The sequence below is a fragment of the Pipra filicauda genome, unplaced genomic scaffold (genome assembly GCF_003945595.2).
Source record: "Pipra filicauda isolate LSUMZ 115617 unplaced genomic scaffold, ASM394559v2 scaffold83_size3615187_pilon, whole genome shotgun sequence".
Taxonomy (NCBI): Eukaryota; Metazoa; Chordata; class Aves; order Passeriformes; family Pipridae; genus Pipra; species Pipra filicauda.
Window position 1 is genome coordinate 3,345,112 of NW_024105020.1, and position 27,302 is coordinate 3,372,413.

Here is a 27,302-nt window from a genome sequence, read left to right on the forward strand (position 1 = left end):
CGGGGAGGCCCCGCCCCCGGCCAGGCGAGGGCGCAGAGCAGGTGCCATTTTAAGTGTGGGCAAGGCGGCCTCACTTTCCCCCTGGTCTAGGCAGGGGGCTGGTGACCGGCTTGTTTTGGTTTAATTTTTTTTAATTTTTTGTTTTATTTTTTGCTTCTTAAACGCGACATTAGGTCTTTTGTAAACGCCGGCTGTTCGCGGCGGGGTCAGCCCACCTCCTTAGCGCTCTCTCTCCGTCGCCGGGAGGGCTGTGGTGACGCTGTTGTTGTTTCCCTGCGGAGGCTGTCGGCGTTCCTCCTGCCCGCGTCCAAGATGGTGGCGGGCGGGCGCCGAGCCGTTGTCTCTGTGCGCGGCGGCCTCGCTGGGGGGCGGGGGTGTTTCTCTTCGGTGTTTCTGCCCATTTCCCGTGTCCTGTCTTCCTTGCTGGAAGCCCAGGGTGTTGCGGAGCGGGGGTGTCGGCAGCCCTCCCCGTGAGGAAATCCGCTCCCTTCCCCCGCTGCTGGGCCTGGCCTGTCGGTGCAGCACCCTCGGCAGCAATAGAACTGGAGGAGAGGGAGGTTTTGCCCGCCTGAGGCGCGGTGTGAGGCCTGTGCTGGAGCCAGGGCGTGATAGCGCGCGCCTGCCGTTGCTGAGGGAAGACGTGTACGCACTATGCCTTTGAGGGACACGAGTGGCCATAAGGCCTTTGTGAATGCATGGAGGAAATTTGCGATGGGGAGAAGGCAAGCTGTTAAACGTGTGAGGTTGGTGTCTGTCAAGAGGATGTTGTGCTGGGAGATGGGTCCATGGAACCCGTCCTGACAGGACCTGTGATACCAGGTGTGCCATGGCTCCCAGTGAGAGATATGAATTGGGTATTGCCTGTCCAAGATCAGGACTTACAGTGCCAAAGGCATCTTGGATAAAGCGTTAAAAGGAAAAGTCTATAGCACAAATAGTCTCTGTTTAGTGAAGAAAAGCCTTAGATTTTTAGAATAAAAAAACAGTATGCACCCATGTGCTATTCCTTAGCTCATTTCCCTACCTGATCAACATGTCACATTTGTTTTGAAGTGGCTGAAGGTGTCATTGAGTTTCAGCTGTCAGAACAGCATAAAAGACTTGGGTAGTGTAATAAACCCAGAGTCTCTAAAGGCCTGACTAACAACCTAACTAAAATAGTATTGCTATGGCTCTTGCACAAAATTAACACGCACTGTTCTTTTTTCTTAGAACTCCCCAAAGACACCTTGAAAGTCTGGATACAGCTGTTTTGTTGAACTATGGCCACAGCATCAATGAGGTTTATTTTTAAGAGTGAAATGGAAAGTTGGAAACACTGGGTCGAAACCTTTCCCAGGAACAGTGGTCACTTCCTGAAGACATAGGAGGAGGAATCAAGTTAAGTGCTTCTCTGTAATTACTAATCTTTCAAAGTTGCATAGTCTTTTAACTACTGCATAGAAAATGGGTACACACCAATCAGTGACTTATGAGCATGAATCTCTGTCAACAGTTATCAGAACCACCAAAACCACATATAAAGCCTGATTACTGCTGTGAGCAGAAGTCCACACTTTGACTTCTGTGGGGGATAAGTATGTACATCAAAGAGCATGATCAAACCTAAGAACTGAGAAAGACAAACAGCAATTAATGCTGCATCTTTATTACAGTGGACCCGGTATGATCTTGATTTTACATCCGAACTAGGCTTCTGCTGTACATGCATTACTCTTCTGGAAAAAGAAGTCAGCTCCTTCCTATTTCTCGTCTTTCAAAGCCAGTGTTGCACAACCAAGCCTCCAGACGTTGTAATTCACGCTGTAGAGCATCCTACCCGCTGAAATGAATGGGAACTCTAATGAAACTAAGATGTAAGGATGGCGACATCTACCTTAGAGTAAAAATGGAAATGCCAACTATGCTATTAAAAAAGGCCATAATATACATGAGAGAAGAACCATGAGTCCTACCATTATGGTATCTATTAATCTTAAACTTTACAACATTAAAATATGGGAAGTTTTTATTTGTTTGAAACACAGACCGTCTTTTGAAAAAGATATGAGTAGAAAACAAACAGGTCATAGTACACATTCTCCTTTTCATCTTTGTCCAGAACTCCCATTGTTTTCTGTGCAGGAAAAACCAATACAATATGGTCCAATGTCTGTAAATGATAAAGCAAAAAGCATTCCATTAATTTATTTCTGATTTAGTCTGGGTTATATTGTTTCATACATGTTTGAGACTCTTCAAGTTGCTTGGTTTATGCATGCAGCACATATAAATATTAACACTTGGGTATTGCAGTATTGCTTGAGCCTATTGAACAATTTTTAAAAAGTAATTTCTATACTGAAAAAAATCTTCTTACAATTAACTATGACAAGGTGTAGAATACAGTTCTTATAGAAATCTAGTTGTGTTGATAAACAGAAATTGCATAAATACTGAGACACTGAAGTTCAACAACCAACTTGTTAGATGAAGAAATGCCCAGTTCTACTGGAGAACACATCAGAAAGACTTTCAAATAGGGAGCTGTACTCTGATTCCTGCAGCCATTCTCAGCTTTGTCAGCATGACGGCTAGAATAGAGTAAATTTAACACCAGAAGAGCTATGGTCAGTCCACCTTCAGCCTTGCCTACCTTCAGTGAAAAGGTTTGTACCTAAAGACTGCTACATTTACTGAGGTGTGATAGTTTAAAACATTCCTCCTAAAGCACACCAAAGTGCCAGCTTTCAATTATCGTGCAAGTTACCTTTGTGGATAGTTTATACTCTTTTTTTTTTTTTTTTTTTTTTTCTGGGCAGGGAACCAGAACTCCTAAAATACAGATGTGTGGTTTTCTGCCACCTTTGATATGGAGACAAAAATTCCTGGGAGAGTGTCAGTGTGGTTAGTTACCACAGTGTGGTTAGTAACCTCTTCAACTGCTGGTACTCAGTAGAGGTGATCTGCCTGACTGACTCCAAAAGCAATAATCCATTGTTTGAACCACCTTGTCTCTCTCCTGCACGGAGTTACCTCTTCTGTGGGACACTGATCAAATCCAGGTGATGTTGCACTTGAATAAATGAGAAATTTTTGTGAGGTCTATTTCTCCTGTTCTGCGGAGATGGCATGAACTCACAGTGGGAAATAGAGTCTCTTAAATCAACATTGAGATTGAGGTCATGAATGTACCTTGGGTTACTTTCTCTTTGCTTTTACCAAATGTTATACATGATTACTTGGTAGAAAATAAATGAAGCAAAGAAAGAAATGGGGAGAGATAAGGCTGTTAGGTAATCCAATCAACTTTCCTTAGCTTGTTTATTAGTATGTTTCAAATTATTTTTTAAATAACTAAAAGAATTCCTCTGAAAAATTTGCACAAGCTCTGCTCTTCACTGCCAATAAGATTTTCTGACATTTGGTCTTTCCCCACCCTCTTTTCATTTACTACTACTTGTTCCCATATGTAGAAGCCCAAGTATTTCCTCTCCATCCTTAAGGTTTGCATTACTTAAGTATTTGCTGGCTGGAGACACGTCTCCATGTGCCTCTGCTTTAACAGAACTGGATGTATTAAGCTCTTTTAACCCTTCTCTATAAAACCACTCTTCCAGATAATTCTTTCTGTTGCTCCTTAAATTGCTTCATTTGCCTCCGTGTTATGATGGATGACACAGAAACAATGCACATACCAGCACTGAGTCTGCTAGGGAAAAGTTGTCCTTTTGGAAAAGTTTCAATAAGCTTGAGCTGCCAAAATGACTTTGCATCACATCAGTGCTCTGCATCACTTGGCTGTGTTTTTGAGCACCCTAAAACAGGGTTTACTACCCTGGATCTGTGGTGTGTCTTTTACTTGCTGATACTGGACCTGTGTGCTGAAGGCAACCCTGCATTGAGCACTAGTGGCTCAGGACTCTCCTGCTGTTTCATTTTCCATGCCAGCTCAAAGTCACTGGAGGGCTTTGTTTCCAACATTCGTAGCATTGCAAAACTTTTGCATGAAGAAAACAGAGGAGATATGATATATTTGGATTTTAATATTTCAGGATTGTCTACAAGATTTATTTTCAGCAAACCCTAGCTACTTTTTACTCAGTGAATATTTTCAAGATAAACAGGGGTAAATTTGGGGGGTTTTATTATTTGTTTTACATTGATTTTCTGTTTGCTTAACCACTCATCATCATATGCTTTTTGTTAACCCAGTAGGAAAAAATATCCTCAATTTCTGTAAGAATTTTACATTTTAGGAATTAAATGTAACAATCCAGAAGTTACTTTCTCAGAGAAAGGGATGATGACTTTTGATTGGGCTTGTAATTTAGGATACACCTTTGCCCAGTGAGAGCCTGCTTTCAGCTTTGCCATGTGGTTTACCAGTTCCCTCTAATAAAAGCAAGGATGCAGTATTTTGGTGGCAATAGTGCTATCTGTAGTATCACTACTGTGAGCTGCAGTGTGAACTTCTGCTGTGGATACATGCCTGGAAAGATGCATGAAATAAGTACTGGCCTCATTCATTTGACCATCACTTCAGGTTTCCCTACATCAGTGTCATGCAATTGCCATATAATTGTCCCTCTCTCCTACTGTGATCCTGGCACCAGGCAGAGTGGACTGATCTGATCTTGGGTGACCTAATTAGTTGTGATCAGCATACAGGTTTGATATATAAAAGGTGAAACCATGGAGGAGGCTGGCTAGAAATGGGTGTTGTGTGGCTGTAGTATAGTGCTATGACGTGAATGACAGACCAGTGTTACTTGACCTAGTGCATTTGCAGTATCCTTATGCCCTGTCCCATTCAGTGTTGTGCACTGGGTCATAGAGAACTTGGGGGATAGGACACAAAGGTCTCAATCCCACCACAACCACCAGGTTAGCTTGTGCATAAGAGTACTGCCAGTGAAGGGAACTGCTCCTGTTCTCCCATATGTTGTTTAGATTCCATGCTAGTATGCTCCAGACTTTCCAGATTCATTCCCCGAGGGTGCAGCAATTCAGCCCTATTTTGCTGTCAGCACAGTATTACTGCCTTCTCCAATGTTTGGCAGCCTGGCAGTTTCTGGTGTAATGGATAGATATTTTGGTGTGACAGCAAGGTGTGTGATATTTATTCTACCCATACTCCACATTAATTCAGCAAAGCTGGAACTTCCTAACACGGCGCTTCTCTCAACCATAGTCTGGTAGAAATCCAAGACTGCTGACATGGTATAAGTGTGGTATGGTATACCCACAGAATCATGCTGGGTATCTGTGTATCTGCTCATTTTGTGGTAAATCCCATGTGTTAAATTTTCTGCTTTTAGAGGAGGCATCTCATGCTGAAGCATCCATGACTGCAGAATGAATCTACTGATTGATTAGAAAGACAGAGAAAGGAGGAAGAAATAGAAAAGGAATGGGCCTGAACAAAGAATAGATGAACCAATACCTTGTTCTGCCCAAAGATACACAGAACTGTATCCTTATGTTCCTATAGGTTTTCTGAGTGTTGAAACTTCATTGAAAACCTGTTCTTTCAGTTAAATGGGATTCTACCAAAAATGGTGATAAACTCAGCTATGTGTATCTTTTCTGATGAGAACATCCAACTGCATTGCAATGATGTGCCAGTGCCAAAGTGTTTCTGTGTGTAGGTGAAAAGATGTTAAGTAATACTCAGACTGGTGAGGTGCAACTGATTTTCATGGCAATTTTAAAATCATCAGTATGCTTGATTGTTTATCCAGTTGTCTCCATGCAGATTCAGAAGCTCAGCCACAGACACCTCCATCTGAAATTCTTGGCCAGAGTTTATTCAGTCCCAGATTACCACCAATGCATGTGGAACCTATGTCATAAGGAGGCATTTTTTATGAGGTGCTGTTAATTTCAACGCACAAGCTGAACAGAACAATAGAGGAAGCACGCAAAGGGAGCACACATCAGCCACTGTGGTTTCTGGTTCATGCCTGGGCCCCTGATCCTCAAAGAAGGAGACCAATGTCAGAGACATCTGCACATGGAGATCAACTTGCAAGATGAGGCAGGGTGAAATTCTGGTGGTAGAATTTGATTAATTGCCTTACGATTTGAAAACAGTTCCATCTGTTTCTTCCTGCTTTCTGTGCATGTGGTGTGTCTTCTCTGTCTTTAAAATCTCTCTTCTGGAAGAGCTTGAGGAGTTTGATGATTAGCTTCTTCTCATTGCCCTTCAGACAGCTCTAGATATTTTCTCCATCTTAACTCAGTTATATGCTCTATGATATGAAGTATGAGTAAGGGGATGTCTGGATTTTCCTGTCCTTTCAGGTAGCCTATGTTAACATTAGTACTGTCATTCTGTGTACAGCTTCTCTGATATGCACTTCTCTTTTGCTCTTTGGTTTTCTCTTTCATTTCTATTTCTGGGTTGGATTGTATAAATGATGGCTCTTCACTGTTGTGACTTCCCCTTTGCTGCTGTGGGTTAAGCGTCTCTTTCAGTTCTGCATGTAAAAGAGAAAAAAAAAGATGAGACCAAAGGCTCTTATGGTGCAGCTTTGTAGGTTTAGAAAGATCTTCCCTGATATTTTATTGCTGTGGACTGATTGACATCACTTTAGCATGCCTCCAAGTGCCTATTAGCTCATCTCTCACACTGAGAAATAAAGGCTCCCAAGAAGCACTACAGAGATATTTATCGGTGAGGGTTAGCCCCAGTATAGACTGTACTAGTATGATCATTCAAGGCTGTATTCCCTCAGCTTCCATGTTTGTTCGTGATCGCTTCATTTTCTTTTAAAATTTGCTGTGCAGTATTTTTTTGTGCTATAAGGCTCTGGGGGAAACAGAGAAGATGAGGTACAGAGCTCGTAAGTGTTGTCTCCTCTCTTTCGCTCTTCAGAGGAGATACCAGATCTGTCAGGGCAGAAAAAAAAGAGAAATGGCACCGGCTGAGCAGGACAGGAGTAACACAGCTCCTGCCAGATGCTTAAGTAACAGCATGGGGCTGAGCAGTTCTGCAAATGGGATATAGCCAGTACTTTAGGAATTTGCTGCAGTTCCCAATGCCAGCTCATTCTAACTGGGCTAGCATGTTGTACTGTCCTGTAAAATTTTATCTAGTGTCTATCAAATCCCAGTCTGCAAAAGTTGAAATATGGCTGAGTATGAGATATTGCAGTCTTTTATTATACACTAGAGTACTAAAAGATTCAAAAGATGAAGTGCTGCCTTGGATGAGGCGCTGTAGTAGGTTGGAGGGCTAAGGAAGCCTGAGTTGAGGCTCCTGAGTAACTAGTTGATTTTCTTGAAGAAATTTGTTTTTAATAAGAACCTGCTGCTCTCCTTCCAGGTGCTGCTTTCCCATCAGCAACACAAGAGCTGTCAGCGTTGCCTGTCCAAACTGAGGTATAGATGTCTGGGCACACATCAGGGTGGAGGTGGAATTTTGTTAACAGAGAGAACTAAGAACCCAGAGAAGACAGAGCATTTGGGAACTGATGCCCTCTCTGGAATATTAAAAGACCTTCTACATACCTCAGGGGTTATGTCTAGATGGATGAGTGTGGAGAGTTGCTTGCCTGCTCTTATACTTTGAGCTACCAGGCTGCAGGCCAGCTCTGATATGAAAACTGAAACCACAGCATTGTGACACTGTGCTTGTATTTACCATAACTGTTCTCTCTGCAGGACTTATCAACACAGCTCTGAGCTTTTGGTAAGTGCAGTTACCTGATACACAGACCAGTCTGGATAACATCCATCTGGCTCAGACTGTAAGCAGCTGCATGCACCACCCTGCACGGGCACTTTTCGTGAGTTGCAGTAGTCAGCTCCCACACAGCTACTGCAGCAGTCGTACACAGATACAGTGAGTTGCTAGTCACTGTGCAGTGGAAGCAAACTGTTCCTGTGACAACAACACTCTTAGCATATAATTTCACGTTTCATAGTATATAATCCCTTTGAATTGTTCAAGTAAAATGTAAAAATGACAATATATTGAAACCAAATGAAGAAAAAATTAAAATCAGAGCAGCTCTAAGCTGACATATTTAAAATTACTTTGAAATGAAATTAAGCTTTTCAATAACAAATGGGTTTCTTGTGGCTCCAAAACAAAGAGTAAGGAATGAAATACAGACTTATATGTGCATAAATGATTTAGGTGGCGAATGGGGAGGAGATGGTCATAGAGAGAAAGTACATTTGCAAGTTCCTGAAAAACCCATGTAGGAGAGAGTTCCACAGAAAAACTGAATACTATGACTCAGCTTGATCCAGATAAGGTTTTCATAGGGGAATAAAAGGCAAAACCTTTGATCTTGGTTGCTGTGATAGAAAATTGAGTAATAAATTATGGTTCTGTTAATGTCTTAATCATAGCTTATACATAATTTTCTCTTGCCAACATTCCTTTGCTTCTAGTTGTACTTTGACACAGCATGATTGCATGAGTGTCTCAAGTAAACTCAATAGCTCTTCCAGGAGGAGGCCTGACTCCTTGTAGCCCACCAAAGCTGGATGTGTCAGAAGAAAGGGACTGGATGAAAAGCAGCCAAGGGGACTTTCTGGCTGGGGATTGTGTAGCTGCTTTCATGGAAACACTAATAAGAGAAACATCCCCAGGGAACCATGTGGGCAAATGACACCAGATGGATCTAGGGAGTTCAGCTTCTTCCTTAAGCAACATCTGCTGGTATTGGAAGTATCCAGAAAGCCACCCCACACTTAAAAATTAAACAAAACAAAAAACAATCTGCAACAGGAAGAACAACCCAAGGTAAGTTAGCTGCAAAAATCTGCATTTTAACATAAAAGCTTCATGAAAATGTTGCATAGCAGCAGTCATACCAGATAGAGATGATTCAGTATCATAACTGAGTCTGAGCCGAATGAGATCTGGTCATGTCCAGAACTTTCAAGTATTAAACTCTTGATCCTGCTCAAAACATGATTATTTACTATGCCTTCTGGTTTACCTGCACATCGCTCCTAAAGTATAGGGAAATCAAATCACTTAAAAATTTTGGTAAGTGAAGCTTTCTCGGATTCTTGTGTTAGAGTCTTGTGAACTAGTTAAAGGTAGAAAACAGATACAAAATGGGTACATTGATCGAACGGCAGGAAGAGGGAATACCAAGGCTTTGAATAGAAAACCTATAAATTTATAAGAAAATATATGAGAAAGCATATTTTTGAAACTATTATCCCTAATAAACAAACAAACAAAAAATGTAGTGCTACAGTGACATTCTGTGAAATTCTCAATTTTGTGATTGAATTACTACATTTTGTGATTGATAAATAAGTTGGTGCCGTAGTGACTACCTGTATAGAAAGCTGTGCAAGTTGCTGGAGCCCAAGTGAAAACTGAGTTATTTATAGTTTAACATTTAATTTCTTTTTATGCTCCATATCTTTGAAACCAGTGTCATTTTTAGCTCGTCAAAGTACAGAGGCACCAGTTTTGTTTTTCCAAACCTATGTATTTAAGGAAGGGTGTTTAAACGGTGCTGGCAACCTTGTATTTCTAAATGTTAGTGTTCTGGTTTTCATCTAAATAAAGAAAGCAGGATTTGCAGTTGAAAAATAAGTTTGTAGGCTCAAAAAGTACAATCGGAAAAAATATGTGGAGAAACAAAAATGCCAATCAACAATATCTGTGTTAAAATTGGACCATAACACCTGCTGCAATGTTACTGTTACCAGTGCAGTTGCTGTAGAAAGCAGAGTACCAGGGCCAAGTACAGAAGCAAGAGGAATTAACTTTTAGCTACTCCAGCAAGGCAGAGCCCTGTGAATCACACTAGGAAGCATAGATCAAATCCTCTTATGTAAACATCATACAGGGCTGGCACTAATCCTCCTCACGCCCGAGGAGGACTGCTGATGTGGCATTCTCCAAATGCACATTTGCTTTGCGTAATTGTGGGCAGTCATTCTTGGGCACAGGAGGCCTAAGTGTAAGCCTTCATATTGTCTGCTTGGGGTGAGCAAAACTAGATGGGGAAAAGCAAACTCTGGACATGGCCATGGTCTGCTAGGGCCACCTCATACACCTCTTGTCATCGCTGCTGTCCGCAGAGACAGGACATCCTTCCCCCAGCACACCAATGTCTCATGCCTGGGTCCAAGCCCATGAAGAGCTGGGTGGCCCATCTCAGTCCCAGGTCCTGCTGCATCTCTGGAGTCATGTCATTGGTCTCCTCCTGGGTTTCCCAGCAGTTGTCTGCTTCAGTGCAGAATGCTGAGGACTCATCTCCTGTTTCTCACCAATGTTTAACTTGCTGAATCAGAACTCCATGAAATGATTCAGACCTGGTTTCTGGTGACTAATACTGGGCACTCCCTTCCTCCTAGGCAGTGGTAGCTCCTCAGTGCTCCCAAGCCCTGTTCAGCCAGGCAGTTACAGGATTGGAGACCAGATGTGTTGCTGTCCCACTGAACAAGTGGTAGCTGGTTTTTGTTTATACAGCAATGCGAATTTTTAGTCTGAACTTATTTTTTTTCTTTTTGGTCTGTGCAGCTTTATGATCAAACAGTATAATCCCAGCACGCACAGATCCTATAGTTTATAGAGCTAGTCTTGAAGAAAGTCTGGGTGGGGTACTGTGAAATTCCTGTTGTTGCTTTTTTCATTCATCTGGGATCAGATGTGGAATAAAGTAAATATCTTAGGATGAAGACTTTATTACAGGCATAGTTTTATCTATGTAAAGCTTTCTTCTACGATGTTATTTTTTTATTCACACAAAGAAGTCTAAAACTTAGAGGAGCACTTTGAGTAAGAGCTCTGGCCCAACTTCATTTTGCCTCTCCTTACCCATCAAACACAAAAAAGTGTAATATCATACAAACACAGCAATTTCCCACACAGAGAACCATACAGCATCACTGCCAGGTGCTCTCTGCAACTTTTCCCTATTTTGTTCAGCAAGAATTTGAAAGCATTAGCAGTTTGATCACTATTGTAATTTCCATGGTTGCAGGAAGCCCAGCAGTCCTTGCAGGCTCCAGCATGAGACTGCCTGCTCAAGTCTGGGAGATACCCCACATTCTTCATTCTAGATTATCAGTGAGACAGAAATATTTGTTCTGCTGTCCAGGTCTATCCATCGTGTGCAATTTGTCTCTTTAAAGTTTCCGTGCAGAAGCCACTGACATCCCCAGAGAGTTAAACCTTCTTAGCTAATCTTCTAAAAAAGCTTCAGAGACCTTTTGGCCTAGGCTGGATCTTCCTCCTATGGGTTTTCTTGGGTATCTTCAGATTTTGTCTCTTAAATTAGATAATTTCTCATCCTCTGAAATATCTCTGGTGTATGCATGAATATGAAAGGTACTCTGCAGACCTTGTGGTGGTTTGTGCTCTGTCTTAATCTGTCAGTGTCAGTGTAACTGGATGATGCAGACTCCCGGTCAAAACCAATAACACATTCAGCTCTTGACTGCAGGAAAGTTTGCTGCTATTTGGAATTACATTTCTTACAATTATTGCAAAGCTTTGGCTCAGTTGTTCAGGAAGCTGCTGAGTAGGATTTTTTTAATAGTTCCAGTATGGGAAGTTCAAGATGATGTAGCTGTGGTCAGGCCATTTTCCACCACCCAATGTAGAACCTCACAGTTATCCACTGTGACACGAAAAAAAAAAAGCAAAGGCACATTGTGGTATGTCACCTGATAGTACACCCAGTTGCATTGCTCAAATCCTTGCAAATTTAAGGTAAATGGGTTATATTAGAGCAATAGCTTCTATTCTTTGTCTTCTGTGAATATTTCCCTAATACCTGGGCAAAGCGGGATATTTCACACTTCTTTGCCATGACATGCTGTGAAATGTTTGGCTGTTGTCCTTAGAGTCTGGTAATGTCAATCTCTTTTTTTGTTCTTACTTAGAGCTCAACTTTTGATACCGCATAAGGCAGCATCCCGACAAAGAGGAAACCCGATGGCACAGCTGTAGTTTCAAATACTCCAACAGGTTTACGAAGGCAAACTATTGCACAGTGGCCTAGTTTAGAACTGTCACAGGGAGCAATTAATCTTTGTCACTCCATACTCATTCTAGAAGCACTTGAAGCCCAAAGAACTCCCTGGAGCCACATTTCTTCCTGCCAGCTCTCTGTAGAGGGGCTCAGTTCTGCTCCAGAGCACATTTACTCGCTTCAGTAGCCCAGAACCCCTCCAGGGTCCCTACATGAAGGCAATTCCCAGTGCAATAGCAATAGAAATACCGATCACACAACATAATCCACTGAGTTTTCACACTCCCTGAAGCTGATGGATGATGAATTTCTTTTGGCCTTTGCATTAGCCGGTCATTAGTAGCTCCTGGTGTTATTCAGGCAGTACATTTCCTTCCCTTTCAGCCTCCTAAGTATTTTCCATGGATCATATTTTCACCAAATCACAACTCTTCAGCTGTTAATTTCTGCAGAGAGCCTGGACAGCTCTTCACATGTGTCACTCCAGTTGTTGGGTGCCGACATCTCTGTAGCTCCTGCTTTCCTGGATGCAGCTTCCCTCTATTTGGGCAACTCCATCTCCTTTGGCCTTTGTCTCTACATCATCTGCGAATACCACCTGCCCAGGTGTCTCTAAGAAACAGATTCTTTCACCTGACCCATGGGATGCCTATGAATGCATTGCAGTTGGGCCTTTTCCAACTATTTAGTCACTTCACTAGAAATGTTTCCTTGAAATGCTGCATCTGGTCTAAATGACTCACCCTGAGGCTGGGAATTCACAGCTGATACCTTTAAAAAACACCCTAAATTTCTGTCTCAGTGTTTATAGCTCTGTCAGAAGCCTGTTCATGGCATTATCAGTGATGTTATTTTCTGCAGCTGACAAAGTATGTTACCTTTCTGCAAACTCTTTTCAAAGTAAATGTTAATACAAAAGTTTCTAGTCTCCCACTGGGCACACAATCTGCCTGTATTACTCATTCCAAATTCAATACACAAAGTTCAGCCTCATCAAAACTGTCTTCTGACCAGAAGCAAAGGGAAACCCCCAGCAAAAGCTTCCTCAATGCAAATAACCACCCCTGTGGAGGTTGCCCTTTTGCTGCTTTTTTGTTTGCTGTTTAATCGGCATTTCCAAGGAGCCAAATTTCTGCTTTTTTCCTCCCTGCAAGAAACAGAAAAGATTTATAAGGCTCTGTTTTGCAAGATGCACGGCCTACATATTAAAAATTGTGACAAAAGATTTTGGCCTTGACATCCAGAAGCACTGTTAAGATGCTGTCCTGCTTTACCTTTCCCTTCAGAGAGTATTAGCTTAGTGACTGGAAAGCCCCCCTACTCAAGGCCAACAAACTTCTTTTTAGAAGTGCTTTTTCTGTTTTGTGCCCACTGCCTTAAGTGCAAAGTACACAATGGCTACCAGGGAAAAGCCCAGCATGGAGAGCAGCATTGCCCTCCTTTACTGCTTCTGGCTCAGAGGCAGCAATTAGGGTATAAAGCTGGATAACGTGTTATTAATAAAATACAGCACCATCACTTGGAGGAAGTGCTGTCTGCCCTAATAAGTTCAAACTACTTATTCCCTCAGCTGCCTAGGCACTGGGTGTTGCAACCTAGAGGCAACTGAGTTGCTAGAAAGTTAATGGTTGAGTTAAAGACCTGCTCAGGTTTTTGCGGAGGAAGGCCTAAGTCAAGTCAAGGCAATGATGGGACACTCAGAAGACTCTTCTGAACCTGAATCTGGCCCTTGAACTGGGAGCTATCCCTGCAGACTCCTACTTTTAGGTGACCAGACTTGCTGCTAATATACTGTTCTTGATAAATGAACGGCAACTAAGGCAATTTGCCAAACTGTCTTGTCCTCTTTCTTAGAGTGAGAGAATCACTCACACGTCTGCCAGTTTGTTTACTGTGTGGTCAAAGATTTGTAGCGTGATCAAAGGCACTGATCCAGGTGGGTTACCAATACTTTTGCAATAAAATAAAGGCTAGAATAATTTCTTACTGTGGCAGTAAAGTCTCACTTAACTTTATAAGCTCTTTAATGTAGAATGACTTTCATATAATACAACAGCTGATGTGTAAAGATAAACAGCATTATTTTATTTTTTCTGTGACTCATTTGACATCAGTCCACATTTATTCATACTTTGTGGAGCATAATGATAGGTAGAAAATTTATTTTAGTTACCAAGCAAATGAATATTTTAGTTCATTTAATTTATAGTGTATATCTATCTTTATAGTAAAATGTAGACATTTGAGGCCAAAGTCTTGTCTGAGGCCCATGGCTTGTGATCTCAGATTTGTAGGCAGCAGACAGCTTTTTTTATTGCTTTTTGTCTATGGGAGAACTAGAGTTAGTAATGCTGGTAAAATAGCAGCTGCTGAACTTTATTTCCATATGATCTAGCAATTATAGCACATACCATCACCTGATAACTTAGTTGTTATTTTTTACAGTCCTCACTCTGGTGGTTTCAGATATTTGAATTCTTTCTCCTTCTCCCAGTGTATCAGATGGCTCTAAACAGTTAGTGTGGTCCAAGAGACCCAATACAGAAAGCTCTGCTTTTTTTCTTCATGGGGAAATTTCTTAGTAAGCAGTGCCTTCAGGGCTCATGAATAGAAATACTGGCTGCATGTCCAAGACTCCTGTCTCTGTGCCTGTCTCCTTGCTCAAGGAAGGCCAGTTTTCTTAATTTTTTTCCATCATTCTGAGTGTGAGCGTTATTGATCCCCTGTTGCCAAAGATATCCGAGATCTGTCCAGCCATCTGCTATACCCCTAAGACTGTGATGCTGCACCTCCCATCTCTGTGGTATGACTCCAGGAGGGAGATGGAATGTGGCAGCCTCTGGTCCCATCACACCTGGTTATCCTACTGCCTTCAACTTACCTAGCATATTGTAAACTTTTTATTATCAGTAAAGACTCTGACAAAAGAGGAACTCAGGAAGTTATACAAGTTAAAAATTACTCAATTATAAAAGCACTTATCTTCTAAAGTGATCAAGAGATCAGTCATGGACTACTCCTCTTATTCTTTCTTCCAGCTACTAGACACTTCCACAAATACTATATAAAACCAATAAGCAGCTAAATGCTGTATGATGCTGAAGAATTTATATATGCCTGTTTCAGTTCTGCAATGTGTGCCATTCCTATGAATCCAGGCATGAAGAGCAAAAACACCTGTATTTTAAAAATGCTAAAAGAAATTACTTAAATACAGCTATTGGAAGTGGAACAAAGGATGCCAGCTTCAACAGGAAATCGACTTTTCTGGGTGTTCACAAAGTTGTGCTTTCTGCTCGTCTTACTTTGTTGATTTTCTGTATCTCCATGGTCCCACCACTTTTTGTGCTTGACTGCTGAACAGCTTTTGGTCATGGGCTTCTTTTGACTAAACAGACACAGCTGAAGTTTTCATGCTGCCTGAATTCTTTAATTGGAAAAGACTCAAGACAAATATAAGAGGCCACCAGATTCCTTCCTGTCATCTGTAAGTAATTTTCAAAGACTACAGAGAATGTTGTAGACAAGTCAAGTTTTCAGTAATCTCAGAAGGAGAGAGGGAATATCCTAAAGTAAATACCAAGTAGTATATGTTGTCTGTCCTGGGAGGCCAACATGCCAATCTAACTGAAAATATGCTCTTCATTAGAAAACTGCTTGCAGCTTTAATCAGCTTTAGCTGATTTTTTTTCAGAGTAACATATTTACCAAGGTGCAGGGCAACCTTGAGTATAACGTGACCTCTCACTCTGTTTTAGTAGGAAAAAAAATCAAATATCATTTTGTGCTGAAAATTCCCTTAATTATCATTGCAACACACAACAGACCTACTTCTGACAAGCCATCCCTAATGCCTTATGGAGTTAGGAGAATTAATGTGAAACAGGAAGTATGCTGATTGTAAGGGCTGGGCTTGTTCTCAGACAAGACAGACAGTGGTTCCATGTGAAGTCAAGAAAAAATCAGCAAATAAAAGTTGTACCTCTTTAAATCTTGAAGGGTATTTACAGGAGAATTTCTGGAGAGGAGTGTACAGAAATGACAGTAAAGACTTCTTCAGTAAAGAGCATGTGTTTTTGTGCCTATGTTACATGGATAATTACATGAATGCTACCTGTAGGCAAAAATGTAATTTATGGGTTTCTACAACATAACCCATACATTGGTGGAAATAATTATATTAGTAATTAAAGGTATACCTTACACATGGATTCTAGGATCAACAACTGTGGGAAACCACAGCAGGTTCAGTATTGGGTTTGGTGACCAGATTGTGAAAGAAGGAATCCTGAGCTGCAGATACTCCTTGTTAGCAGCAGTGCCTTCAGATGGCATTTCAGGATGTTGTTATAAGCAGTACTACCCCTAGAGATCCTTTTGAAACATTTTATAAAGTCACAAAATAATTACATTTTTGTCCAACCTTATTTAGAAAATAGGCACCTGGAGACAGTCATGACTTTTCTATATGCAGCCAGCCAGATCCCATGCAGAAGAGCTGTCTTCTGTTTCTGAGCACTGCATTTCTCTCTGGGCAACTTGTGAATGCAACAGTGAGACTGATTTTGTGGTGTAACAGCTCAAGTGGAAAAAGTGCACATGAATTCCAGAGGTTGGCTAAAAGTCTTAAACATGATACATTCATCCCAAACTCTATGTAGACTGGATATTTCAGCACTGGATTCTGTTACGAAAATTACTTCATTTCATTTAGTTGATTCATGATTTAGTGTACAATTTCTTTGGGAATCAGATTAATGCTGATAAAAGTCCAAATGTCCAAGTTTTCAAGGAGAAGTTCTCTCTCTTCCTTTTTCCCCCACCCCTGGTTCCAAAATCTAGAAGAAAAGCCCCCGGATCATTAAAGGTTTGTAGAATCATGGAATTATTAAGGTTGGGAAATACTTCTAAGATCATCAGGTCCAATCATATTTAGCTAGCAACAATACTACTGTATGTAATAACAGGTCTGAACAGAAAGAATACTCAGTTTTTAAAAATTTTGCAGTTCTTGTGACAGATCCCAACTTTCTGGAAAAGTCTGAAGACATCCTTCAGATGTATGTTCCTGGTTACACTCATCATCATGTGATTGCCTGGATTTAACTGTAGCTTTCAGACTTTCAGTTTACAAGAAGATGTTTGGGGGCCATTCCCAAACACTTCTGTTCACTCATCCAAGCAGGACATAAGCTGTCCTCTAAAAATAGGGAAGCCAATTTAAAATTATTTTGTTTGGACCTGTATCCCGACATTGCACATAATTAAAGCACCCAGAGCCACATGAAAACACAGCTTCGAACCACAGGAGAAAAGTCATGGCTCAAGGATGTATTACACATACATGAGGACTACACGGATGACTTGACAGCTTACAGATGCTGGGGAGGAATACATTTCAGGAAGGCCAGGGCTGTAGATCATTGCCTGGCATCCCTGCAGCTTTGTAAGCTGTTCTCTCCGGGATCCGGTTTCAGAAAGGAATGCCGTCACGGGAGATTTTACCCGATGACTAAAATTGCTGACTTTCCAGCACAATGTTTAACCTCCCATTCCAGGCTCCACGCTTGCTTTATTTACTAATCCAGCCTGTAGCTGTTACATGGAGGAAGAATGGGGATAAATACTATGCCTTGGGAGCATATGTGTGAGTGGAGAAAGTACCACTCATCATCGCAGCATTGTAGTTGAAGAGGCCCAAAGAACTTGATTTTAGTCACAGCATGGATTGTGATTTGGGTTGTCACAGTAGTCTCTCCTACGAAACAGTGGGAAGATCCCTCATTTGCGGTCAGGGAGCTATTACAAGGAGAGAGCGTGAAATGGAATAGGAGTTCTCTCTCAGCTTTGATCCCAGAAGAAAAATTACCTATAGAATAGAGCATCCCAGGCTGCAGTATATCTTCTGTTATGTTCTCTGTGCTGCGAGGGAGGATCTGGACAGGGTCCACTGCAAAGGCAACAGCTGCAGGGAGGTTTTATGACCACATGGTTTTACTAGACGTGGCTTTTTGGTATCAGGAGATTGATTTGGGACAACTTCTACAAAGTATATCTTTTGCTGTATTTCAACAAACCACTAGCCAAGGGTAAAACCTTTAACTGCTTGGAAAGATCAATAATACTTAAAGGATAACAGTTTCTTAATGTCACAGAAATACCAAGTTTCTTATTACCTGTTCTTTTATAGCAGCAAAAATATATCTCAAAATACAAAAGTTCAAAATGGGAAACCACGTAAGCATTGCTAACTTGTGCTGTGGACTTGGTTCAGTCGCTGTCAGTGTTCACATGTTCTTTATGAGTGACAAGGTTTTATCTTGAATCCCAGCTGAGTCATGGGATTTTATGAGATTATTCCCTCTTGTCCTTCCCCTCCTGTCAAAGAATGATGTTGGCAGCCATCGTGGAAGAATTTGAGACTGTAGGCTTCCTGAAGCCTAAAAAAGAGGAAGCAAACAAACCCACCTTTAATGTGTATATACACACAGAGGCATACACCCTTACACCCACAGGTGCATGTATAGACAGTGTGTATGGGTGTCTGTCTGTGTGGAGGGAGGGCGGGAGAGAGAAACATTTCATGATCTGTGTGAAGGCAAGGATTTCAGGTTTAGTAAGGCAGTTCCTGGCAATGCCAACCCTCTGAAAAAAACATTAATGAAAGTTTGGAGGTACATAGCCAGTTTGGAGAAGACTCAGTGTGTTGCCAGTCTAGGCCCTTTAGGAGTTGGAACACTTATGGCTGAATCTTGCAAGCATTTGATTCACTTGAGCTTCTTTGCACATGGATAGAGGTGATAGTAGACAGAGGGAGCTACCCATGAAGTAGCACAAAAGCTTCATCTCTTCCAGCAAGAGATTCCAGCACCCTGCCACTGCACTTAGTTTTCTCACTCGTGGTGGTAAAGTTTGCATCATACTTTGTGAGGTCAGATGCTAAGGGCCCAAAAATTACATTCCTCCTCATGAGTAAGCTTTAGCACGATCTGGAATGACTCATGAGGTTAAAGGGTTGTAAGGCCAAGCCATTTATGAAAATACTCTTTTAAATATTGTCTGGGTTTTCTGAGAAGGAAATTTTGTATGAAAAGCATGAAAAAATGCATCCAGTAGCTATTAAATATTTAAATATGTTTCAAGATTTGTAATTCTATATGCTGTAGACTCTCTTAGTTGTTTCTTATTTTTCTATATGTCAAAAAAAATTTAAAACAAAAAAGATATATAAATGCCAGCAAATATTCCTACTATCCAATATATTCAGACTTAATTAACTTGTCAGGCTTGTTTTTTACCAAGCCCTTTCTGTGGCTATGACAAATTATATCTCCAGGTCTGATTATTCATTAAATGTCTACTGTGAATTTCAGGCTCCCTAACGCTTAAAATACAGTGCAGGTATAATGGGTTTAAAAATTAAAGTATGTTTCTTAATTTTATTTAATTTATTACTTTCAATTGCAGAATTTAAATTCTAAGGATGCTGCAGAACACATCAATTAACTATACTGAGCTAATTAACAATTATAATATTTTTTTTTACTGCAGCACATATATTTTCAGACCTGAAAGAGATGACTGGATGGTTTATTACTGAGATTAGCTTAAAAGCTTTGTTTTTATTTCAGTGGTGGGCACATTTTAATCCACTTTTGGGGTAGATAATGAATGACTGAATCTCATTGCATTTATTGGAAAGATTCAATGATGAAATTAAACATTATTTTAGAGTATTGTTTCCCATGGTTTCTTGAGTCACATAATAAGGTCTTGGGATGAGCATCTCACTGATGTACTATAGTAAACTACAAAAACTGTGTTTGGGGAGCAGGATAGTTGAGGTTCTTAGTAGCTGATGCTCAGAAAATCCTGAGCATGGCCCAGTGCACACCGATGGCTGCGAGGAAATTCCTTGAGATTCCAACAGATTCTGGCTTAGATGGGTTAGAGCTGTGTTGCAGTTGTATATTATTTTCATACGTCTGTTTCTCTGGAGAAAGTTATTTTATGGTTTTTGGTTTTTGTTATGAAGATGACATATCACATATTTATTTATAAATAATGACCTATTGTACCATATGGTTGACTTTATTTTCTCCATTCAAGGCTATAAGCAAACCATAAGCACAGACTTGGGTAAAATTTGCATGAGAAATTATTTGTAGCATGCAGCCAAGCCCCACTTCGTTATGCTCACAGGAAACCCCCTCCCTTCTCAACAAAACAGAAATTTAAAAATAGGACTGTGTATGCAGGGCCTGATGTTACCACTGCTGCCTTCAGCTGCACTCCTATAATTTATGACAGTTGTGTAGTTCGCGCAGATCTTCACAGGCTGAGAATACACAGAAAGAAATGCGATGTTTATGAAAGTGCCATTAGAGTAACGAGCAAGAAGGAGAATGAGCGTGAAAAACAAGTTTTAAGGATAACACAAGCTTACCAGTGTTGTCCTGGTAAATCTTTTAAGCTGGAAAGGAAAATAACACCTGGACAAGTTGCCAAAGATTGCTTCTCATTCACAAGTAGCTTCAAAATCCAAAGGAAATACTTTTCCAAGAGATTTTTCTGCTTCAGCTACTGCTGTGGGGCTGGGAAATGCATTAATTCAAGCAAGTGCTACAGCTTGTGTTAAAATCACAGATCGCAGAATCACAGAATATTCTGAGTTGGAAGGGACCCACAAGGATCATTGAGTCCAACTCTTAAATGAATGGCCCATACAGGGATCAAACCCACAACCTTGGTGAAGACCTCACTAACTCTAAGCTGAACTGAAAATCCACAACTCCTTGTGTCTTATTAAGCAAACACCTGTCAGGAAGATTAAGATTTGATAACAATAGGTTACATGTCTTGCTGCCCTTTTAAATGTGATATCTGTGATGATACTTTATTATCTCCTTTCCTTTCGTAACACCTTCCTCTTTGGCATCCTCTTCTGCATGAAAGAAGCCCCTGAGGTCATCTCATCTATTTGTAATGTGTTTTCAAGTCTCTTTTCTCCTGTGGTGCCTGTAAGAAAACAGCTGCTGTTTAACAGTTAGAGAGAGGCACTCATAAAACAGGAGCTACAATAAATGTATAAGAAAGAGGTTTTTTTACATTGGTCAGTCTCCCTCTCTACAAAATGGTTATGGGGCTGTTCTCTTACAGTCTTATCTACGAAAGGCAACTCAAGTGCAACATGGAGCACTAAGAACCTGTGGGAGGTTCTTATAAACATTAATTAAATATTTTAAACTAATCATATGAACACCCAGCCCCAGTAAACTGAAGCTGATTACATAAGCAGACATTTTGCTGCTGTTGGACTTTCTTCGCTGCTCAGCAAAAATAGCTGGAATAGCTGGAAAATAGTTTTTTTCTGATTTGTAAAACTAGTTTGTGCCACTGCCAGTTTTGGATAGTAACATGAATCCAGTTTTACAGTCTGAGACGGAAAGCCTGGTTGAAGCCATAGTAGGCAACAAGCAATAAAATAATCCTTAAATGCTAGATGTTCCTCAGTGCTGAATTGAAGCAGCTGCATTTAAGGCACTATCTGGCATTCATGGCATTCAGGGCAAATTATACCATTCAGTTTTTGAGGAAAGAAAATGAGTTCTGCAGTTAATGATGGTTTCAGTAGGGAGCAATTAGGATAAGACAAAAAAAACCCCAACATTCTGTATTCTCTTTCTGGCCCTTCCCTGGAGACTCTATGTGTACAACTACACAAGTCATTTGACTTTGGGCAGAAGGAGATAACACCTACCTCCTCATGGTGCCATGAGATTAGCCTCATATTTGTAAAGCACTCTGGCAAGATTAAGTGTTGCTTGGGAGCCCTACGGTCCTGTTTGTGACACCACTCCAATACCCGGGACTTAACAGAAGGCAGACATTCCTCCTGCAGGCCCATGGCAGAGTATGCAAACAGCCTCCACCATAGTCATTCTTCTAATGAAGCCACCTTTGTCAGGCTATGCTGTGTTTTAATTACGGCTTAATTGGCTTAGCCTGTCATTGTTAATGTGCAGCTGTTAATATTTTGCTGTCCTTGATCCTGTGGTTATACTTATATTGAGCAGGTTTATGTTTTGAGAAGCAGTGCAGATCAGTGGGAATAAGAAAACAGAAGTAGAAGGGCAGGATTGTTTTACACTTAGCATCATTTCTTAGATGTTTCACTTGCCCGTCTCTGCTTCTTTGGGAAATGGGAAGTATCCTTCCTCTCTTTTTCTAAGCATCTCTGCACTTTTCTGTGTTTGTGGGAAAAGCAACTGGGCAATGACTTAATTCAATGCAAATGAAAGGGCTTTCGTCGCAAAGGATGGTAATTGGTGCAGTACTGCAGGTATGTGCAGGCACTGGGACTACTGAGAGAGGAAGACATCTGCCATAACAGGGCTGTAATCACCTTGTCCTTTCACTAATTGCTGAGAGCTGGAGCTCTTAAGTGCCATGCTATATTTTTATATAAAATCTATTAAATTGCTACATCCTGGCCATTTTCTCCACCTGTTCCTATCAGCCCTCATTATCTCTGTCCCTCAGCAGCCAGTCTCAAAAATGAATGCAGTTCCTGCATTCATGAAACTGGTGTGGTAGAGGACACTGTAAAGAATAAAAAGGATACAACTGCTCAGTACAATAAAATGAAATGGGGTGTAGGCTTGGCTTCCCCTCTCAAAATTAAACCAGGAATCATCTTTCAAACACAATGCCTTGTGTCAAAGCAGACTCTTACCTATTTTATCACTTTTATTCTGTGTCACGGGGATGCTGACAGTCACTCATGCTTACATTTTCACATATTTTTCAGCATAGTGATCAACTGGGAAGATTTTCAGGAATAGGTAATATACATTGTGATTTTGTAATAGTTGGATTCTTCATTCTCAGATGTGAAATCTTCTCAAGCTTTCTTTTATCTGTTATTAATTTTATCAATCTCTTCTCCAAAAATCCTGATTATATAGTTGTGTGTTCCAAGTATGAATTTCTCCAAAGTGTTAGAAATCACAGGACAAGGTAAAGCAAATAATTGAAAGAGAAGACTGTTGGAGCACTGCAAAAGAATTCTATTTTTCTTGCTACATATGCAGATCCATCCAACTATGTCCTCTTCAGAGGGGGTGAAACATGTTTTTGTCTTTGTGGGCTCATGATCTATTCTCATTCAGCCCATCAGTTCCCTCAGCTCAGTGTATTTAACCAAGGCTAAAGGCTGGTTCATTCTGGCTTCTGGTTTCCAGGATGCTGATAATATTTTTCAAAACTGGATACTTTTTGGCACAATTTTTGTGCTGCTTGTTTATAGTTTGTGTCCAAAGGTTTTACAGCAGTGAGATTTGTTCTGTTTCTTTGAGAGTGCTCTGGGAAGACCTGAAAGGGGAAGACTAATGGAGTCTCTGAGAGGACTCTTTACCAAGAAGTCAAAAGAGGGAGAGCAGGACTTTCTGTAGCAGTTCACTAAAGAGCTCCTTGTTTGCCGTTGGAGGCAACAGCATTTTCTATGCTTACCATGATGACATGATAACAATACAAAGGTACTCAGTAGTTGTTGTGTACTGTCATCATGTGCTTGTTTAAATACTTGTCAAAATAAGTGATTTTACAAAAAGCATATGAACTGTAAGGGCCAGCACCCTTTTGCTAGCTACCTACATCTTAGAGTGTATTTGTGCTCACTCTATGGCTAAACTGAAAAACCTTCTTTGATGTTGAGACCCTTTATTTTTCTGGCACAGATCACAAAGTGTGGACACAATTGAAATCACAGCTTTATATAAATATTCATTGCAAGATAACTTGAAGACAGCAGAATTTAAGGGCATCTGAAGGCAATGAAGGTAGCTTCAGGAAATGGAGTCTGATGTGATTATTGCTTGCAAATGTCATGGGCACACTGGGGATCACTTGATGGCAGAGGTTTTCTAATTGAACTGGATCTTTGGTACAGGATTCAGAGCTTTTAGGTGCAAAATGGTGGAAAGGCTTGCCTACAGTGTTTTCTTAAGCAAAGTAGAATAAAAGCAAAATACAGTAGCTCTCTGTAGAAAAATAAACATCCTGGCCTTCAGCAGAGTCTTTCAGATAGACTCTCTCCTTATTTCCCTATTGAATAGTGCTTTGGCTAGTATTTGAGAAAGGATGAAGAAAGGTAATGATAAATTCATTATAATCTTCTAAGAATTAAGAAACAGGACATAAAGTTATTCATTTTATGGATGAGTAACAGCTGAATCACAACTGAGACTTGAATTGGCAGACTCTTTGGATCTCTAATCCAAGTGAAATTCCAAAATAAGAAGTAATTTCAAAACAAAAAAATAAACTTTGAGGTTACCCATGAAAGGAGGTTTTTGGATTTTTTTTTCCCCAGGACACCATTCTGAATGATGTATTTCTTTGTCCTTTATAAATTTTTCCTCAAGTTTTTTGAAAAGACAGTAATTTTGGCTCTTTACCATGCAGTGACATGGGAAGCTCAAGAGAAGGAAACTGAAAAAGCATAATTTCCTCAGATTTTTGGACTGTTGAGAAGCCCAGCTCTTGGAAGTCCTGGGAAAACCTTCACATGACTATCTATTTTGGAACCTGGAGCTGGGTTACTGTGGGATAATTCATACGACCACACAGACTAATCACAAGGGCCTTGTTATTTAAACGTGCCGATTACTTTTTTTTTGCAATAGCTCCTGCTCTTCTCCACATCCCACAATGCATTCCAGGGCTACTATGTTAATTGGAAGTATATTCCTGTATGTGAAGTGGACTTTAATTAGCACCTAAGGGGCACATTCTGGTGTCCTGACTCATGTGGCATGGGGGTGTACCTCTGTTGCTCCATCACAGCCTGTGGGACTTCTCATGAAGAAAGGTACTTCCTGGCCCAGATGAAGGCTGGCTTGGAAGCTCTGAGCCACCCAGATGGGATAAGAGACTCCACTGAATCTCCAGCGTGGAATGCCATGGCCCGGGGCCCTAAATAACAATAGTTACACTAACACTTCTAATTATTTTGCTCAACTAATAAGCAACATGAACGGCTCCAGATTTTAAGTCTGTGAGCAAAGTAGGAACACTGTAAAATCTTGGATTCCAGGCAGTCTTGTAACAAATTAATAACTTTGACTACTATGTGAGTCATCTGTAAAATGGGCCCTGAGTTATGAAGACACACACCAACTGTGGGGGTATCACAGAAAATTAAAATTAATGTCACATATTACTGTTTCAATTACAATAAAAGTACTGCATCTGGAAGTGCTGAGAAAAGTGGGAGGGGCAAAAGTCCACTGATTAGCATAATTACATCCATGCATCTGCTTCCCAAAAGCAGGCTGTGAATTGGTTTCAGCTCAGCGTCAGCACCTCCTGCCAGCCATGCAGTGAGACAATTGTGAACAGACATCCTAGCTCCTGCTCTGTGGGATGAAGCTGGCAGCCAGGATGGAAAGAAACAAAAGGCACTGATTAAAACAAAAAGCCTAGTCTACAGGTTCTTCAGTCATGACATAAAAAGTCTTTTTTGTTGTTGTTGTTGTCTTAATGCTATTAATCGCCTTTCAAAGCCCTTGCAAAATGCACTTCCCTGATGATAATAAAACATTCCCTCCAAAATCAGTTCTCTGGCTCCTTCCTTGTTCTAAACCCACGTGCACTCAAAATCCTCACCTGCAGGACCATAGGTGCAGATGTCACTAAATACAGCTTCTTTGATGGTTACTACAGAACGATGCGTGTTACTGTCCTTTTCATGGACATCCTATGACAATCCAGCAGGAGGAACCAGGGCCAACTTATAAATCACCTGAGCAGTGTCTCAATTGTGCTATCTCTGTGAGGCATCTCTTGCCCCGTGACAGCTGGGGATTAAAATGTCAGCAAGTACTTCATGAAAATTGTTATCTATTAATTGTTTCGTAACTCTGTAGAATATTTATGAAACTATGCTGTAAAGAGTTATACAGACTTGAGAATTATTATCTTAATTGTGCTTTGACTGGAATTACAATGCACTGAGGTTACTAATCTCTTCTCAATGAGCTAAATGGTAGTAAAATATTTTAAATCCTTTAAAGTGAGGAGAGAGATGAAGTTATTTAAACACAAAGTCCTGCCTAAAAGTACTCTAAGCAATATATCCAGTACTCTAAGCATTATATCCATCACAAATATAGTAAGAAAATATATGAAAACTAAGAGATGAAAAATAGGTTTTAATTGTTTAACGTATTTCTTTTCTTGTTTTATCAAAATGTTGTGCCGGATTTTATTAACACCAAATCTATTTTATATTGTTAGAATACAAGAAAATGTTTTAAAATATAGCATTATAGGTTTAATGTCTCCTGTTGAATCCAATGTAACTCATACAATGTGAAAAGACTGTTTATCTGCCAATGAAGAGAAAGCTAATCCTTAAATATTCTACATTTTGAAAATTACACAGTTGGTATTTTTTTAAAATGAAGTAACTGTCCAGTGTGCATCCCTCTGAGTAAAGAACTGTCATCTATGATATATTTCTTTTGGCCAAATAACGCTTAGAATGAATGAAGGTAGTAATTCACTTATTGTTCAAAACATGGGTCTCAATATAAACACAGTGACTGGGTATAAATGTTGCTTTCAGGATCGATAATTTATTAATCAGTGATTTTTGTTGGGCTGATGCTGCATTTATGAAATGGAGATGAATATTTTTTGACGCCTTCTAACGGCAAGCCTTGCAATCTCAGTTTAAGATTTAGGAGGCAGCTTTGAGACCTTTCCTTTTGGCACATAACCCTCAGCAGACTGGGTTTGGCAGAGCTGTGAGGCCTTCACCCACATTCTGGGTTCCATCTTCCCTGCTGCTTTATGGAGGGTTGGTGCAGATGTGGAGGGTGAAAGCACAACGAACAGTGAGCGCTCTGCTGCTGGGGCACAGATCGCTGCACTTGAAAGCATCCTCCTCTCTCACTGAAACACATGAAGGTGTGTCTCTCTTGACCCCTTGCACCAGTCAGAGCCCACTGTCAGGACCACACCTGCCCATCATTCACATAACTTGTAATGTTGGAGAGCCTGCTAACATTTCCTACTTCGCAGAGGCGCAAGCTGGCACGCTCAGCCTGGACAGGCAGGGCATACGTGGGTGTGAGGAGATGGCTGCTCTCTACTGACTTGGCAAGGAGGGCAGGTGACTAGCTCTGATTAATCACCCATTTCATAGATGTCTGAAGTCACGAGGCAAATCCTTTTTTGTGGGCCTAAGTGACCGGCAACATGCCACCAGCAATTTTTACCACCAGTTATCTTGCTTGGTAACAACACAACACTATCTTCTGCATGAAAGAAACTAATACTGGTTAGCCTAAATCA

The 27,302-nt window shown here is 40.7% G+C and overlaps 1 long non-coding RNA gene across 7 annotated transcripts; it reads left to right on the plus strand.

Moving 5' to 3' along the window:
- Positions 1–111: 111 nt before the first annotated feature.
- On the plus strand, positions 112–26,721 carry LOC113986401. 7 transcript variants are annotated; one of them, XR_005566960.1, is made up of 6 exons: positions 112–743; positions 1,213–2,648; positions 2,802–3,044; positions 7,310–8,740; positions 13,797–13,878; positions 14,981–16,006. It is a non-coding gene; the product is annotated as an uncharacterized LOC113986401 (long non-coding RNA). The 7 variants fall into 7 exon arrangements; XR_005566963.1 differs by having other exon boundaries at positions 7,310–7,675; positions 8,386–8,740; positions 13,797–16,006; XR_005566962.1 differs by lacking the exons at positions 13,797–13,878; positions 14,981–16,006 and adding an exon at positions 24,408–26,721.
- The last annotated feature ends 581 nt before the right edge of the window (positions 26,722–27,302 follow it).